This window comes from Lissotriton vulgaris, chromosome 4_1, assembly GCF_964263255.1.
Source record: "Lissotriton vulgaris chromosome 4_1, aLisVul1.2, whole genome shotgun sequence".
Taxonomy (NCBI): Eukaryota; Metazoa; Chordata; class Amphibia; order Caudata; family Salamandridae; genus Lissotriton; species Lissotriton vulgaris.
The window spans coordinates 405,443,779-405,462,031 of record NC_141691.1 but is presented as its reverse complement, the minus strand read 5'-3'; the positions used below and the strand labels follow the sequence as shown (position 1 = coordinate 405,462,031).

The window sequence follows — 18,253 nt, the reverse complement described above, 5'->3', positions numbered from 1 at the left end:
TGAAACGTAATTTACTTTTAAATTCAATAAATCCGTTCCTTAATCCAATGTAGCATATACACACACATTATATCCATCAATCTCCGGCATTGGCTTTTTTCATAGATTGGCATGCGTGAAGTGTTCCCCGGCATCACGCTGTAAATCCTAACGTAACATTACCCCATCAGTGTTAAGTCATTTCCTTTAAAACCAACATAAAAGCCTTGAACTTTGGAAGCCTTGTCACCTCAGACCCAAACTTCAGCCAGTGAGGTGACCGAGCACTGAACTACTCTCCTCCACACGTATTTGTTCATTGTAGGTTAGATTAGTCTGTGCTAATCAACTGACAGTGAGATATCATTGCCACACAGTTTTTTAAGTATTTTATGTAATTTGTTTGCCGATGCTGGCCTGTGGCCTGGCTGGGGTTCGCTTTATACACCCTGCGAGTTTAACATATTGTCTGCATTTCTGTATTTTTATGTTATTGTGGTTAGACCTGTTCCAGAAATAAAAGCAGATTAAATCGAATTAACTAATAACTTCAGAAAAGAAAGTAATGCAGAGGACTTTTTTGATGTCTAGGGGTTTTCTCTTTTTTGGGTACTGTTTTTTCCCCACAGGTGCCCTAGGTCACAGTACTGTTGCAATTGTTGTAATTACATTTTTAAATTGCCATGTTACTCCCATTAGGCACTTGATCGCCTCAAAGTAGTTAAGATGAGCAGCCGAGGCTTGGACCCGGAGGTAGAAAAGTTTCAAATGCTGATTCAGTAAGACCCTCTAAATAACACCCTATATGTAAATGTCAATGTGTGTATACTTGTAAAGCGCACTATCACCTAGAAGGTATCTTGGCGCTGTATACCGCTGTGGAACCCTTCCTGGCTTTCCCTGTGAGATGCCCCTTACGGGGCACCTCCAAGGTGAGGCAAGGCATCCTAGCGCTTTCGGGGCTGTTGTGGAGATTAAGCAAGCTGTTGCCCAGAGTTGCAGAGTGGGACCCATGATTAGAGTAGGCACCTAGGCGAGAATTATCGAGTCCGTGGACATTGAGTCCAAGACCCTGCCGCGTCGGGAATTGAACCCTGGTCCCGGGCCAGACCTCCGCCTCAGGGTCTGCCGCTGTAATCGGTGAGACACACTTCTCCTGGTCAGTGTTTGTAATTGAGACATAGGAAATTACTTTATTACAAAGGGAAATAAATAATGCAGTTAAACATCGGTAAAGAAAAGCAGAAGGTGGTAGCACATACAAATACATAAATCATAACTGTTTCACCTCTAAAACGTATAAAATATATTACCCTAGACTTTCCACAGCAGAAAACATGCACTCCGAGTAGTTTCTGTGAAAAGATTGTAAGTCAATGTGCAGACCATGACACTAAACCTCCAGTGAGCTTTGGCTTACGCCTTGGTTTTGATAGATACTTCTAATGGCAGATTCCTCAACTTGTGATTTTCCGCAGGTGGCGGACTGATTTTGGAAGCTCTTGCAATGGCTTCTACACTCCAAAAGGTGACCGCGAAGGCCCCCCATTGTGAATCTGTCTCTCCTTCGCACATAATGACACTGAGTCATTTGTAGGTGGCACCCCTGTTCACTGATATCCGGTCCTTTATTTCTATGCTTTTCAGCATGGTTTTGGAACCAATATCCATGGATTTTTTCACACTCTTTCTAAAGTTTACTTGATAGTTATCTTATGTACAGGCATATTGACTCCCAAATCTACCGGGTTTGAACTGTGCTGCGTTTAACAAGAGCAGATGTCCATTACAAACCTGTATAATGTCTGTCTATGGTTATCTCAGCACCACCAAAAATGTCTCCCAAGCCTGGCGACAAATGCTTTCTGATGCATCTGAGGGCCATCAGGGAGTGAGAAGTTAAGTACTGTGTGGCTGAGCATGAGAAATTAGATTTGTCCTGCTCCAAGTTGCAAGGCCCTTCCTGATCCTATTCACCTTCTTCAATTATGGCCAAGATGAAATCGATAGACAAGTAACAAAATAAGAGAAAAATCCATGCAGGACTCTGTCTTCTCAAAGCTTCTACTTCCAGAAGAGGTCTCGTAGTAGGCACTTTAGAGGCCTGACTCTGAAGCAATTCTATATCTGGAACCTATGTATCCAGAATTCCCCCGGCCATGATGTTCGATAACAATTCCCAGCTTCAAGGAAGGCATGATGCAGGTCTTCTGATTGGTTCAAGACCTACTGGAGCATCCAGTCTGGCTTCCTTGCGAGGGTTCTCACCCAAGACAGACTTAACCCCGTGCTGCCTCATGTCGCTCCCCCCGCTTCAGGCTCTTGCTGCTATCCCCATAGGTTCTTAGTCTCTCAGCTTCCCCGATACTGGATTCCGGTCTGACTCCGATTGCAGATCCACACTCTATTTTCACTCTTGCACTTGTCGGGCCATATTATAAACAAGAATTCAAAATTTCCTAGCAATCGTAAAGGAAAGTTTTGATTCTATTAAAGACGCAGAGGCGAGGATTAGGTTACACTTTCTCTTTATTTTTTGCTCCAAGCAGCTTTTATCAAAATAATAAAACAACAAACTATATTTACCGGGATTCAAAGGGAAAATGTAAGAGAAAAAAGTCCAACAGAAATGAGCCAATCCTGAGCCAGGACCACCAACAACTTCCTTCGTGGGACACTCTACACTCCTCTTTCTTCCTCCGACCACATTAAGCCTGTCTCCGGTTAATCCTGTTTGCCAGCGTCCGATCCTAAATCAAAGAAGGATTTTTGTAACTCTGAGAAATGTAACATCTCATTTACATTTCCAAAAGAAATCATTGACAATCATAACCCAGAAAGATTAAACCCCCATTAAAACAACATCAAAAGGCATATGGAATCATCTAAAATGAAAACACTTAACTCACCGTAGATACAGAGGTGTTCTGGGAGGGTGCTACCACAAGGGTGGGCTGATTCCTCGCCTCCGTGTCCTTAATAGAATCAAAACTTTCCTTTACGATAGCTAGGAAATTTTGTTTTCTATGGCAGGACCGGAGGCTTCAGATTAGGCTAGTTTACAGCTTATCCGCCACCAAAGAGACCAGAGAAGCCACTGGTTCAAAATAAAACCTTCTGAAGGTGGAGTCAGAGGACCAATCTGCGGCATTAAGGATGTCTTCCAACCACTCCCCCAGGGAAAAAGCCTTTGATGCTATTGCGCCTTGCACAGAATGAGCCCTAAAACGGGAAGTATCTATCCCTGCCTCCTGCTTTGCACAACGAACCCATCTCACAATCGTGGGGAATGAGCGCCCATGTGGTTTAATGAGGGCTATAAATAGTTGATTGATGCCCTGTGGGCATATGTCGATTGTCGCCACCTCATAGGCCTTGATCGCTCTGACCACACATCATTTTGGGTCATCTGGAAAGGCAGGATAGGACACTAACCTTGAATTAGTCTTGGTTTGCGTAGAGATGTGAAAAGTGACTCCGTCAGGAGTAAAGACTGCCCGTAAGATCCAGGGCTCTTACATTGGAAACCCTACGACTTGATATCAGACACAAAAGGGTTGTGAGTTTTGCCGACATTAGTTTCCCGGATAAATACCTATTAGACGGCCAAGATTTGAGAACTTTATTAACATCCTAGAGAACCGAGTAACAAGGCTCAGGGGGCACAGATAACCTGATACCTCTTAAAAGCTTGCACACCAAAGGGTGTTTGCCAAGAGGGCGGCCATCGACTGGGATGTGGCCCACCGAAGTTGCTGATCAAAAAGTAATAATCGACTGGTAGGCCAAGCCTTCCTTTCCCAACTAGGCTAAGAAATTAAGGACATGGACAACGTCTGGCCCCATCGGATCCACCTGTTTTCGAAGACACCAACTCCCCCAACGGGACCAAGCAGAGTGATATTGCTTATTGGTGCTCTCTACCCAAGATTTGGCGAGTAGTGAGGCAGCGTCTACCGAAAGGCCTGGCACTTTCCAGCGTTGTCGGTAACCCGCCAGGGTATCAGATGAAGACTGCCCATGGCGAGGAGGTGATTGGGACTCCCCTGAGGATCTCCTAGGTGATCTAGACCGAGGGGTAGACTGATTGGAAAATCGCAGTTAACTTCCATCAGAACCGTAAACCAGGCTTGCGATCTACAAATTGGGGTGAGCACCACCAGATCCGCCTGTTGTCTCCTCACCTGGGTTGACAGTTGCATTATCATCGTGAACGGGGGGGAAAGCGTACCCCCTGCTCCAGGCTCCAATCCTGAAGGAATGTATCCACTGCCAGAGCCTCCGGATCAGGGTGCCAACTGTAGTACCTCTCCAGTTGAGCATCCAGTCAGGAGGCCAAGAGGTCTATTGAGAAGGGTCCCCAACGAGCCTGGAGTTCCAGGAGGACTGCAGGCTGAAGCTTCCAGAGACTGGTGTCCTTCCAATGGTGGGAGCACCAATCCGCCACCTGGTTCGAAGAATCTGGAAGACGTTCCACTGACAGAGATATCTGGTTGGACAGGCAGTATTCCTAGAGATCTTGTGCTAGGTCCGATAATGCTTTGTACCTTGTGTGCCCTAAATGGTTGATTTAGTGGATTGCTGCCATGTTGTCCATCTTGAGGAAGACGCAGCATTGAACCGTGTTCTTGGTCCAACATTAATCCCAGGCAGTTGTTGTGGAGATCTTGTTTGGAGGAGGACCATTTTCCACTGGTAGAAACTTCGCCTCAGCCGGCACCCCAACCGAAACCGCTGGCGTCTGATTCGATCACCAGGTCAAATTGAGATCCAAAGATGGCCTGGCCGTTCCAAGCCTCCATGTGGGAAACCCACCACTGAAGTTCGATCTGGGCTTCCTCCGAGAGGGGCACAAACTGTGAGTAGGTGAGGCCCCTGCGCAAATGAAATGCCTTGAGGCGCTGAAGGGCCCTGTAGTGAACCGGCTCCGGAAAAATGGCCTGTATTGATGTTGACAAGAGTCTCACCACCCTGGCTAGGTGTCGTAAGGATATTGTGGGCTTCGCCAACGTACGTCTGAGTTCATATCTGATTTTGGAGAGTTTGCGAGACGGAAGAGATAAATTCACATTGACTGAGTCCATCGTGAAGCTGAAGAACTGCATCTTCTGAGAGAGAACAGAATCTGATTTGGGCTTGTTGATCACAAACCCCAGGGACTCCAGAAGCGTAACAGCCGTTGTAGTTGCATGATCAAGCGTTGGAAGCAATGACTCAGAATGAGTATATCGTTCAAATAGATGATCAGTCGTAATCCTTCCGCTTTGAGGCGCTCCACCACTGGCATGATTACCTTGGTAAAGCACCGCGGAGCGGAGGATAGACCGAAAGGAAGGGACGTGAATTCGAAGACCTGTGAATTCCATTGGAACTGAAGCAAGGGTCTGGGAGGGGGAAAAATTTGGACTGTGAGGGCGAAAAATTGAGACTGTGAGATACACGTCCTTCGAATGCAGACACACCATCCAGTCTTGTGGTTGTAGAAGGTCCCGGCGGAGGTGAATCCCCTCCATTTTGAAGTGGTGTTAGATGAGCCACTCGTTTAACTCCTTGAGGTTTATAACCGGGCGGTAACCCCCATCCCGTTTCTCCACGAGAAAGATGGTGCTGAGAAAACCCAGAGGGTCATGGTTGAGGGGAGAATTGCTCCCTTGCGTAAGAGCTCCGAAACCTCCCTGACGCTCAGATCCGCCTGATCTTTCAAGGCATACAAGGGCTTCGGGCGAACCGGTTCAGATGGCAACACGAAAAACTCTATTTGGAACCCTGTGACGGTCTGTAAGACCCAGGGTTCTGAGGTAAGAGAAGACCAATGGTGAAGAAAAAATTGCAGTCTGCCCCCTACTTTTACGTCCCCCAAGTACTGAAGTCTCACCTTGCTGGTTGTTGTAGGAACCGTGTCCTCTGCCTCTACCACCTCTATAGCGCGGGAAGGATCTGGTAGGGTAGAAGTTACCGAACTTCTCTGGGTCCTGCCACTGTCCTCTATGAGGCTCTAATGATTTGAAGGAGGCTCGGTTGTAGGGATGGCTGGCCGAGCGCCCCCTGCCACGACCGGCTGTGCCAAAAACACGCGGGTGAAGATACTCCTAATAGATGTTTGGACCTTATCTATTGTGTTGAAAGTGTTTATGAATTTGCCCAACTCTTTCACAAAGGGGTCCCGAGGAGACTACCCTCTGCCACTGGGCCAGCCTCTGAAGTGGGCAGTTCCGCTAACTTAGGGTCTATTTTTATAAGCAAAGACCGGCTCTGTTCTGTAGGGATTGCCTTGTTGGCATTCCCTAGAAAAATGAACGCCCTCTGGGCCCAGCTAGAGAGAATATCTGGGGAAATAAGGGCACTGGAGGCCTTGGCGTCCTCAGCCATGTCTAGGATCTTCGCCAAGGGGCCTGCCGTGTCCAGACGTTTATCTTGGCACGCTCTCCATGAGCTTTCAATGCCTTTCTTGGAGTCACAAATGAATTTAGCCAGGAAAGTGGCCATTTTAGGGTCCACTTCCGCCACCTTGCCATCTAGGGCCGGTCTTGGACACTCCGCTCTCAGTCAGCTTCTAACCTCCTTGTCTAATGGCTTACGCAACCTGGCCGCCGTGTAGGCTGCTACCTTAGGGGCTGGAACCCACTCCGCGGACCTCTGATGGAGGAGATTGTCCGGATTAAGCATGTCCTTGTCGACCCCAAGAAGAGCGAACTGATCCCCTTTTATGGGGCTCCAGTGCCTATTTGAGTCGCCATCCCCATCAAACCTCTGGGAGCACTTATCTGGATCACCCACAGACGAAGCAACCGGGAGACCAGAGGATCCCGCCAGATTCTCCGCTGGCTTCATGGGCGCCAGGGGAAGTTGGGCATCCAAAAACGCCTTTCTAGCCATGCAAAAGCGTCCGAATCCACGCCGTCATCAGCAGGGCGCTTTAATTTCAGCTCAAGGGAGTTATTGGAGGGCTCACCTGGAGGTAAGGGCTTTTTTAGCCCCATCTTATCTTCCCTCGCAGAGAAGGGTTGCTGGCATTGAGCCTGAAGTTGGTCAAGTTTCTTCTCCAGGGGCACAACCACTTGAGACACCGCCCTGAGGATGGAGGAGTCCATCACCTGACAAAAATGATCCTCAATAGGCAAATAGGTGACCTCCTCCTCCACCTCCTCATAATAATCATCAAAACCTTCCATAGTCTGATGAGTGCTCGACTGTACAACAGTAACAATGTAAGTAGGGAATAAACCCTCAGGTTTAATATTGACTGTGGCAATATATGGGGACCAAACCCTGGTACCACTGCTCCCTACTGGTTAATGAGGGTGTAACTGACTGGGCCGGTCCCTGAATTTAAATGGAAGTCTTACCCGTTGTACTGGTGTTGTGCTCCAGGCAGCAGCTCTCTGTGTAAAATAATGCCCAAGCGCTTGCAGCGCTAATAGTAAAACAACAAGGCTTAAACGTCTTCCCCCGCATGAGGCGATAGGCACAAGTATCTTTCATTGAGCGCTAGGGAAAGGAAACGACACGCTGGCTACGCGGGGGTAACGTGCTTCCGTACAGGGCACGCGGACCCCTAGCAGCGGGAGGGACGCACCGCGCCGAGAGCCTGAGGAAAACAAACGCGGCCGCGAAGGAGCGAGAGACATTCCCGCAGCCGGAAAAAACAAACCTGAAAACAGAAACCTGCGCGTCGGCAACTGCTTGTCTCAAATATAACTGACGCGCACAAGCAGAAACAGCATAATAACACAGCAAAGTGTATGTTTAGAGCGAAAAACGAACGAAGAGAGAACAAATCCACTTATCTTCATGCTGCTGGAGCAGCGAAGAAAGAGGAGTGTAGAGCGTCCCACGAAGGAAGTTGTTGGTGGTCCTGGCTCAGGATTGGCTCATTTCTGTTGGACTTTTTTCTCTCACATGTTCCCTTTGCATCATGGGAAATGTAGTTTCTTGTTTTAGTACTTTAGTAGTTAAAGCTGCTGGAGCAAAAAATAAACAGTGAGAGTATAGCCTAATCTGAAGCCTCCGGTCCGGCCATAGAATCAGCCTCACTATGAAGAAGACTCTCCTCCCATCTACTTGCCTCTGACACAGTATTTCACTAGGATGGTGACACCCACAACAGCAAGGAACTTTTCAACATCGTTAAAGAATTCACCAACCCCGCCGCAGCATCTAACGACATCACTCCCTCCCAAGACCTCTGCGATGCGTTATCCTCCTTCTTCTACAACAAAATTGCCGACATTCACAACAGCTTCGAGAACACTCCCAGCAAACAACCCTCCCCACCCCCCTCAGATCTTACACCGCCAACTAACTACCTCAGCGCCTGGAACCCAATCACCACCGAAGACACCATCCGCCTAATGAACTCAATCCACTCTGGCTCGCCAACCGACCCCTGCCCCCACCACATCTTCAACAAAGCTGACTCCATCATCGCACCCCATCTCCGTGATGTCATCAACTGCTCGTTCAACTCTGCCACCTTCCCAGAAAGCTGGAAACACGCCGAACTCGGCGCCCTCTTGAAGAAACCCACAGCAGACCCCTCTGAACTTAAAAACTACCGACCCATATCCCTCCTCCCCTTCCCCGCCAAAGTCATTGAGAAAGCCGTCAACAGCCAGCTCGCCGCCTTCCTTGAATCCAACAACTCCCTTGATCCCTCTCAGTCCGGATTTCGAGCCAAACACAGCACCGAGACCGCCCTCATCGCAGCAACAGACGACATCCGAACACTACTGGACAACGGAGAAGCAGTGGCCCTCATTCTACTCGACCTCTCCGCCGCTTTCGACACAGTCTGCCACAGCACCCTTATACAACGCCTCAGCAACATCGGCATTCAAGGAAAAGCCTTGGACTGGATCATCTCATTCCTCGCTGGGAGAACTCAAATAGTCCGACTTTCCCCATTCAACTCAGAGGCCACTGAAGTCATCTGTGGAGTACCACAAGGATCTTCACTCAGTCCCACCCTCTTCAACGTTTACATGAGTCCACTCGCCTCCATCGCGCGTCAACACAACCTTAACATCATCTCTTACGCCGACGACACCCAGTTAATCCTTTCCCTCACCAAAGACCCTAACACCGCCAAAACCAATCTTCACGAAGGCATGAAAGAAGTAGCCGAATGGATGAAGCATAGCCGCCTAAAACTCAACTCAGACAAAACGGAGGTGCTCATCCTAGGATCTTCCCCCTCTGCCTGGGACGACTCTTGGTGGCCCTCCGCCCTGGGCACAGCACCCACACCCACACCCACAGACCACACACGCAACCTGGGCTTCATCCTAGACTCCTCTCTCTCGATGTCCAGACAAGTCAACGCAGTCTCATCCTCCTGCTTCAACGTACTTCGTATTCTCAAAAAGATCTTCCGCTGGATCCCCCTCGAAACAAGAAAGACTGTCACCCACGCACTGGTCACGAGCCGATTGGATTATGGTAACACACTATATGCCGGAATCACAGCAAAATTACAGAAAAAACTCCAACGCATCCAAAACGCATCAGCGAGACTCATATTGGACATCCCTCGCCAAGATCACATCACCGGACACCTAAAAGACCTCCACTGGCTTCCCGTCAACAAGAGAATTACATTCAGTCTTCTCACCCACGCACACAAGGCCCTCCACAAACTAGGACCCAAATGCCTCAACACTCGACTGTCCTTCTACACACCCACCCGCCAACTCAGATCGTCCAATCAAGCCCTCACCGCAGTCCCGCGCATCCGAAAATCCACCATGGGTGGCAGATCCTTCTCCTTCTCCTTCCTGGCGGCCCAGACCTGGAACTCACTCCCCACTCACCTCAGCCTTACTCAAAACCACATCTCCTTCAGAAAAGAACTTAAAACATGGCTATTCGACAAAAATTGAACCCCCTACCCCAAGCGCCTTGAGACCCTCTGGGTGAGTAGTGCGCTATATAAATTCATGAACTTGAACTTGAACTTTAGCTGCCATTCCAATGCTCTTCAAGGTCTTGGAACATGTTGCACACCATCAAGACGATGATGAGGCAGACCTTTGCCCCAGTACTCACTCTCATTACACTAATGGTGGCTTATACACTGACCTACAACACAACAGTTGTTTAGAGACTTATTCTGACATGGATTTGAATTCCCACATAGGAGCCCCAGAAAAGAAAGTACTTCTTTTGACTTAGTGGTACACAGAGTCATAGAAACACGAAATTTGCAAGTTCCTTCAGAGAAGACTAAGGAAAGACTTACACCAGAAATCTTGCATCCCATTCCCTCCACTTTAGAGCCCTTATTGCCATCTATTGACCCTTGACTGATACTCATATGTTGGCCTGGTTCGCTCCTTTTAAGACCCTACTAGTCAGTCACTTGATTACTATATGGCACAGACCTACCCCAGAGGATCCAACTTTCCTCACAGAGCATCCTTCTCCTGAGAGCCTTATACTTCAAAGCAAGGTCATTCGACATTCTTCCCTCACTGTCCCACCAGACTGAGAATCAAAAACAGACCATGTAAACAAATGTTTATTTGGCTTAGTCTAGCCTTAATCCTTAAAGGCTGTTTGTCTCTTGTCTTGCAACAACAATGCCCTCTGGGACATGGTGAGTGAGATTGTGTCTGCTTTGCCTGTGATCTTCCCAAATCTCTTTGCACAGACATTGCAGAATGCATTGAAGTGTATTTATTTCCGTCCGATTGTGTTGCCCCTTTTATGGGTACTGTTATTAGACACCTTCTATGGATACGTGCCACCGGTTTTTCCAGGGACTTGAGGCTTACTTATGGATATACCCTTTGATGGGACTTGAGTGTTTGTCAAGAAGGGGGATTCTTTCTATACACATAGGATAGCTTGGCTTGGGATTTTGTTCACTGTTTCTTTGGATATTTGCCAGTGGCACTGATTTGGTTACAGGGTGGGCATGACCCAAGGAGCAGTGGAGTGGGATGAGGAGATGAGACTGGATGATGGTACACTTTAAATGTGTAGCATGGAATGTCTGTGGGCTCAACTCTTATGTGAAAAAATACAGGGTACAGATATATCTTTGCAGGCATGGTGTGCATATAGCACTGTTGCAGGAGGCGCATTTAATGGAGAATGAGATCCACAAGAAATGGAGGGGACAGCTGTACTCCACCATATATTCCACCTATGCCTGCGGTGTGGTTATCTAGGTGGCTCTGCAGGTTCCCTTCGGGGTTGATGGCTTCAGAGCAGACGTCGAGGGGAGGTATCTCCTTGTGCATGGCCTGCTGGATGGAGTGGAAGTATGCCTGCTGAACATCTATGCTCCTAATGTAGATGATGTTTTTTTTTACCTGGAGTTGGAAAAGGAATCGGTCCCATGTATTGGTGTACCTCTGTTATGAGCTGTGGACTTCAACTGCATGCTTGACGTCCATTTAGACAGCCACCAAGGCCGCATACTAGGCTGCCCTGACAGACTCCCTACACGCAGTGATGGAACGCCTGCACTACATAGATGTTTAACTCGCAACCCACCCTGGGACACAGGAATATACGTGCTATGTCCCCACACATGAGGCTCTTAGTCGGCTCAACAGATTCTTGATCCTTTGTGACCTGTTCGCAGCCACATCCCAGATCCAAATCCTGGGTTGGTTCCTTTCGGAGCATGCTCTGTTGCTGCTAGTATCGGGAGTGGGTGCGCACCAGTCCAGGGGTCCCTGTCTGGCGTCTCTATCTGGAGACACTGGGTGACACACTGTTCTGTGAGGAGCTGTGCGAGGTAAATGACGGATACTATACTTCGATATGAACTGGTTGTCTCTCGCTCAGAGACACGCAGAGAATTCTTGTCCAGGGTGGGCGTTATGACACAGCGCCTTGAAAGGGAGCTGCCTGCGATGGAAGGGGTCCGGACGGACCTTCAACTCACAGTGCCTTGGGTCGAGGAACATAGGGAATCCTTGTTGACTGTGTAGCATCTGGTTGATGATATCTGGGGCAAGCTGGACTGCCTGATCAGACGTGTGTAGTGGCAGCTGCTGCATCAGGAGTGGGATACTTAGGGTAGACTACTGTCCTGGCTACGGAAGAGGGAATGCCTACCTTGCTCATACTCTGAGACGCCAGGACGGAACAATGGTCAATGCTCCTGACATCTGGTTATGGTAAGAGGTGGCTTAGATTGCCCTAGGTAGAGGAATTGCAGGAGGCTATTGGTGACATGGCATGCTGTAGGGCACCAGGCCCAGACGGGCTCCCTGTAGAATATTATCAGATACTCACTGGCCTCTTATTGCTGCACTTGCTGGAGACCCTTCAGGAATCCAGACATACAAGTTCCTTGCAACACTCAATGCGGGAGGAGACCCTAGATTGCCATGCTTCTGAAACATGGCAAAGGCCAAGGTGATGCGCCTGGGACATATGGTAACCCATCTGGCACACGATGACCAATGTGGCTTTATGACTAGTAGGGGAACACAGATGAACCTTTGGAGGCTATCCAATGTGCTCCACTCTATGGTTAGCATGGACCTGAGAGCTGCAGTTGCGGTGTTGGATATTGAAAAATCCTTCAACACCCTCGGATGAGACTACCTCTCGGATGAACTACAGAAGGTGGGACTAGGCCACTTGTTCATTTTGTGGATCGGGTTGCTCTGTGCCCTACCGGTGGCACGTGTCTGTAATGGAAATGTGGTCTCTGAATGCATACCCATAGAGCGATGTATAAGCAGGGATGTCCTTTGTCCCCACTCCTCTTTACCTTGGCAATGGAACCTCTGGCGATCAGGTTACGATGCAACATAGCCAGTTTGGGCATCAATGCGTCTTTTTTGTCTATCTCAATGCAGATGACGCGTTAATATCAGTCACCCAGACCTATTGGTGACTTGGTTACTGGAGATGACAGCTGTATTTGGAGTGGTCTCTGGCTTACACGTTAGGCTCCAGAAGTCAGTTCTCTTCCTGCAGGCGGGCCAGGTTGTGGTGGACACAGCTGCCATCCATGCGACGGAGCTCAATTAATAGTGCAGTCACTTTCGCTACCTGGGCATACAGGTGGCTCACACTGCTGAAGCGAACTATAATATAAACATGGATGAGGTCACTCCTCATCTTGAGGCCTCCATCTGCTTCTGGAATCTCCTTCCCCTTTACATCATAGGAAGAGTGGTATTTTGCAGGATGGTCTTGCTCCCACATTGCCTCTATGTACTGCAGAACTCCCTCTGACGAATCCCCAAGCTACATTTGTCAGGCTGAACAGCCTTCTGATATTCATGGTGTGGGCCGGCAGGCGGAGCAGGGTGATGTTGGAGGTTCTAATGCTGGACGTTGAGCTCTGGGGCCTTGGGCTACCGGACTTGCGACAGTATTACTTCGCTGAACTACTGCAGCATACTGTGCAGTGTCAGAGGGCCCTAATGGTGAGAAGGCCCAATTAGTGAATGGTGTTGGATCTAGCCCTGATCTTTTGACTGGGTGAGAGCTTTCTGCTTTATTCAGAGACTCTGTCCCTCACCACCCCTTTTTGTAAATACTATTAGTGGAATAGGGCAGGGGGCGGACCTTCCTGGGTGCCAGCTGACTGCCAGTTTATAATCTGCCAGATCGTGGAGGTTTAAGAACAGGCAGTAACTCTAGTGCTTTGTAGGGACCCAAACACCAGATCATTGCCCCTTCAGTGGCTACCCTGTTGCAGTGGTACACTGGGGGATGCTCCATGGCTGGAGACCTGTAGCTAAATGGCACGTTCCTTACTATGGAGGAAGCCCGGGATAGTTTCAGTTACAACCCAGGCAAATCCTACAATATGCCAAGATACTGCGCACCGCCCGCTAGGTCTTTGTTTCCCAGTAGAACCGGATGAGTTGCAGACGTTGCAGCTACTGCTAGACCCGGGCCCCTCAAAAGGGATGATCTCCCTCATGTACAAGACTCTGAGAGCCGACCGCAGAGTGGTGGTGGCGGGGATTCACAATAGGTGGTCAGTCGACTTGCTGGAACCAGTCACGGAAGGTGAAGCGTGTCCTGCGTTCGCACAGGTTCAAGAGGTTGCCAGCAACTCCTGCTTTAAGCTCACACAATTCCACTGTTTGCACCGCACCTACCTAACACCTCAACAACCTGCTTGCCCCAATGTGGAGTGGAGCTGGCAACGTTCCTCAATATGAACTGGGACTGCGATAAACTGTGGATATTCTGGACGAGATACTGCATTAATTGCAGTCACGCGGGTCCAGAAAGAGACCTCAGTAAGGCTGTGCTGAAGACCCTGAAAAGAGGGACACAACTGAAACACAGGTTTGCGTTGTTGGGATTGGTGTTGGCTAAACAATGCATCGCAGTCATCTGAAAACGTCCCAGTCCTCCTACGCTGGACAGATGGAGGGCAGACTTAGGCGAATGGTGTGTGATGGAGGAGCTACGGGTAAAGATTGTTTGCACCTATGAGAATGCGGAGCGGGACCTGGAGCTGTGGGGCGACAAGTGGATGGTCTATTAGCAGTGGATTCATGGCAGGCCACACCTTCTGAGCGGTCTCTGATTGCAAACTCGGGCTGTATCCTCGGAACCACATGGACAGGTTCCCTGCACCTGAGTGATGTGTATGTAAGTGTGGTTGTGTGGGGGTGGGAGTGTGTGAGGGTGTGTATATGCATGTGAAGCTATCATAGGGCGGGGCTCTTAATATCCTTCAGGCCTCTACATTCCCCCTCGCCTTCCCCCCCTCCCCCTTACATGGGCGAGCGACTGCACCCCCACCAATTCTCCCTGACTCATCGCCCCTGCTCCCCCTCTTATGGACAGAGGTCCCGGAGAGGACGAACACTCACTGGTTAGCTACTGTCACTACTGTTAGTTGTTGTTTCTTTGTTTGAGTTTTCCTTGGTTAATGCATTACTTGCTTTTTACTTTGCTCCAGCAATGTAATCTAGCACCACACCACACTACACGTGCGAATTTGCATGATGAAATTATGACGTATGCTGTTGGAAATTTCTCCAGAGCGGTCTGATGTAGTGGACCCTTGGCTTCGATTTGTGGACCACTATATTATGTGTTACCGTTTTCACTGACTGCTGTACTGTATTGTATTCTGATATCTTCTGTGACGCTGTAATGGCCGGATTTTCTGGTTAGATGGGATCAGCCCCTAGGGGCCCCTCCAACCCAGCCAGAACGTAATCACATCCCTCCTCAGGACCAACTATCCAGGCACCTGGGTACCTACCTGAGGATGGGGTACTGCAATATACAAGCTCATATTATTAAAAACACCACTAAATCTATAGGGATACTAAGAATACTCACTGATTACTAGGGATATCCATACCCTACACCACACTTATATTCACATCAGTTGGTCTCGCGGCCACTCAGACCCAGACCGGTCTACCCTAGGGCAGATATGACACACAATCCGGTGCGTCTACACATGGGCCTGCAGAACCCAATGCTCCCTTTTCCAAACGGTTCGCAATCCGGCAAACCTACACGCCAGTCTCCTTCCTAGCGCTCTCACTTATTCAAGCCACAATCTTGTGGGTATCTACGCTGGTCTCCCACCCAACGCTCTCACTAACGCCGCATATCAACGACGACCACATTCCTATGAACACCTATATATATATATATTGGGAAGTCTCTTCACTAAGGGTCTGCTACTACAATATTAGGAGTTAGCCAATTAATATAATGTATCTCTTATTCTTGGCATCATAGGTCCACTCACTCCCTATTTATGTGATCACCACTTACCTGATTGGGATTACTCATCCATTCATGTACCTAGTAAGCACCTAGAAGTTTTATTTACCTAGATTAAACAAAAGTATGAGACACATGCCAGTCTTCTACAAACTGGGGGTTATTTTATTAGTACAATATAAACCTTTACACAGATCTGTGACTGACAAAGACTATAGGTAGAACACACCGCTGAAAGAGAAAAGATTAAACATAACAGGACAATAGCTTAGGGAATAAGGGCAAATTATGGTTAGAATTCACCTGATTAGTGTGTAGTCTTGTTCTAGCTGTCATCTGGGTTCCTCTCTCGTCTGTGCCTTGGCTCATCTCAGACTCTCTCTCTCTCCTGCACTCTTGGGTACACCTCTGCGCTGATCACTTTGCACCGGACTCCTCTCCCCCACGAACTGTCTCAACCTTCCAGCTTCAATCTTAATGGTTCCTGCCGCTCTGATCACCGTTCATTCCACTAGCTTATTCACTCTGTCTCTGCGCCAATGTCCAATTAACTCCATCTGCTCCCATAGGTTAGTCCACGATCTCTCCTCCGTCTCTTCTAAAAGGCATTACTTCAGACTCCAGCTATTCACACCTCCTCCTGATAAGTAACTGCTTCTGACTGCTTCCTTCAGTTCCAGCTCACTATTCAGCTCAGCTCTCTCTCCAGCTTGAACCCTCTCTCTCTCTGCCAACTCCACTCCACTGCTTTCCACTCCTCCACCTCAACACGACTGACTGGCACCGCCACCTTCACTCGACTGCAACTCTGCTCGACTCGACTCACTGGCTCCGCCTCTGCACTTCACTGATATAGAATGCTGTTTCCCCATGGAAAGTTCCAGCCATCAGCCTGCCGCCCACCAGGTCTCTGCATCACCTCGCATCAAGGACACACACCCAGCCGGCCGGCCTTTTGTTGTGTCTTCCACACAGAGAATAATACAGCCTACCGATAAGGGCTGGCCCAGACCGGTTCTCTCCAAGTGAAAAACAGCCTTAACTATAAACATTGCCTTTACCCTGAAAAGCCTCTCAGCTTCATCAAGATGGAGTCGCTCTAGTTCTAGGCCTGTAGGCCTGAAAGGGATGAAATGCCCCTTAGCTCTGTCAGAATACCTACATAAACCATACCAATGTGTCTAATATGTCAAAGCCAATAGGCAATAGACAGGTTAAAGTCAAGAATAAAGGATCTATTATCATATTAAGCAGCTATCCTCTTCTAGGTCTGGAAAAAGGGCTTAAAAGGGCCAACACAGGCTAAGAATACCTATACTAGATGTGAGCAAGATTAAGGTCTATATCACTGCTAAATAAAGCCAAAAACTCTGCCATTACACTCCACCCTTAGATCCTTATCTTGCGAACATCAATAAACAACAACATCCATATAAACAAACATCAACATAATCTATCCAACACAGGCTAAGAATACCTATCCTAGATGTGAGCAAGACTAAGATCTATATCACTGCTAAATAGAGCCCAAAAACTCTGCCATCCACCCTTAGATCCTTATCTTGCGAACATCTTATAAACAATAACATCCAAATAAACAAACATCAACACAATCTATCAACAAATCAAAAACTAAAAAACTCCCTAAAAAGAATGACAACTTAAGGAAATTCCACCTGAAACTCAATTGTAGGAAATACAAACCTAACAACCAACTGAAAACAAATCAAAGCACCCTTGACTTGAATGCTGAAACATATCTGAGATTGGATCTGATAACAACAGAAACTAACCAAAGCATCCTCAAACTAAATGTGCCTCAACTTCTAGTGATAACTGGTGAAATCTAGTGATGTAGGGACTTATGTGTTGAATGAAAACAGCAAGGGGCCTACCTACTTCGGACAACTTAAGAACTAAATGAGGCCTACCTACTATAGTCAACTTAAGAGCTAAATGTGTTTCAACTTCTAATGAGAAAACAACAAAGGGCCTAAATGAGCCCTACCTACTATAGGCAACTTAAGCTAATGATGACTCATGAAATCTATTGGTGTAGGGGCTTGTTTGTGGGATGAAAATAACAATGGGCCCAAATGAGGCCTACTGACATTTGTCAATTTAAAAAAAAAAACATTTTGGTGAAATCTGAGAAGTAGACATGACAAACTGTTTCAAGGTTTGGGCAAACATTAATACATAATCATACTAAAAGACACACCTCCCAGGACAATCCAAAGTCTAAGGTAACCACCCTTTGATCAATCAAGGTGAAATTGTAATAACAGTAAAAAACAACCCCATTTCTACAAGACAGCTGGTGTATATATATATCACTTAGTTTCTTCACACTGTGGAACACATGTGTGCACCACCATTCAAAAAAAAAGTCCTTCATTGGCAAAAACTGTTTTGAAGAAAACAGGAAAACCATAATAGGTGACATGTTTTTGCTTTTAAAAGTGGGGCCTGCTTGTAATGATTGAAAACATGGGAATAATGCAGGCCAAGGGATTACGTAACCAAATCCATTTGAAAAAAAAAGAGTCCAAAGTCAATTTTGTTACTTCAGTGTAGGCCACCACCCTGCATC

General features: G+C 47.8%; 1 protein-coding gene across 10 annotated transcripts in view; it reads left to right on the top strand.

Annotated features, from left to right (window-relative positions):
* The window catches only part of BCORL1 (BCL6 corepressor like 1), a 962,450-nt gene that overhangs the window by 711,680 nt on the left and 232,517 nt on the right, over window positions 1-18,253 (top strand). The window lies entirely within an intron of this gene.